Consider the following 1,224-nt stretch of genomic DNA (forward strand, 5'->3'; position numbering starts at 1 on the left):
AACTAAAAGCGGCGCTCATCGAGGTCATTCAGTTTATTACCGCATTTACGACGAGAACGGTGAAGTCACCTCGAAAATGTCCTTCAATGAAGATGATACCTCACTGGGCCGCATCGAGATCCTATCCATTCCACCCCCTCACACCGTCGCTTCTTTAAAGTCTTGCATAACTAAATCTGAAGGGGTTTCGGCTCATGATCTTCAAGTGTTTGAGGATGACACCAGAGAAATTACCATGAAGGATGAGGGTATAATTGCCCTTTTTGCTGACGCCTATCCAGGTAATGCGGAAGAGCAACCCATCGCCATTGTGTACAAGGAAACTCAAACATCGAATCCTGGGACTTTTGCAAAGAAGTTTAGATGCAAGTGCCCTCAGAGTGTGTGATTATGATATACAGTCGACATCCTCACAATGCATATAGTAATAATGCATAAATATCACAATGCATGAGATTTTCTGGGGACCGACTCGGTACGCAGGGATTTATGCATGAAATATCGTATTGAATAATGCATACTGGATCTTGTGATTATGCACAACCAAATCTACAGATTCACCAGGTATTTTCTTGTGCATGTCATGGTATCTGATTTTTTTTTGAGGCCAAAATCTACCCTGATCTGCCTATGTGCCACGAATACTGTTTGGAGAAGCTGTGTGTCACCTAGTGTTTGAAAGTCCGGTCCGGTCCGGTTATTGAGCCCTCAAGGGCTCTAACCGAGACCGAGACCGGTTACCTTGTGCCACGAAACCCAAAATAACCGAACCGGACTGCTACTAACCGATATAATCGGTTAGTAACGGTTAGCGGTCGGTTACATGACCGGTCCTAACCGGTTATTTCTCTGTACTAACATAATTACAAACCTATATTATATTTCTAATACAAGCATTATGCTGCATGCACCAGCGAGGCGTGTGTAGGTGAAACACCGCCTCGCACGATTTTCATAAACAACCTCGCAGGTCGAGTACACCCGACCTGCGAGCGTTTCTCATGGATCGCCATTGTTGTATCAATGTCACATTATCACACATGTGACGACAGGAAAATAGTCACTTAAATTTCAATTCACCGTAAATATGTCAATTCTCCACTAAAAAATATGATTTTTGGATCGTTAGAAAGCGTTTAAACAGGGGAATATTTGTGTGTAACGTTAGGACACAAAGACCGGTTATAACCGGTCCTAACCGGTTTTTGTTTGGTCTTGAATATT

Source organism: Laccaria bicolor, genomic scaffold (assembly GCF_000143565.1).
Source record: "Laccaria bicolor S238N-H82 LACBIscaffold_542 genomic scaffold, whole genome shotgun sequence".
Lineage (NCBI taxonomy): Eukaryota > Fungi > Basidiomycota > Agaricomycetes > Agaricales > Hydnangiaceae > Laccaria > Laccaria bicolor.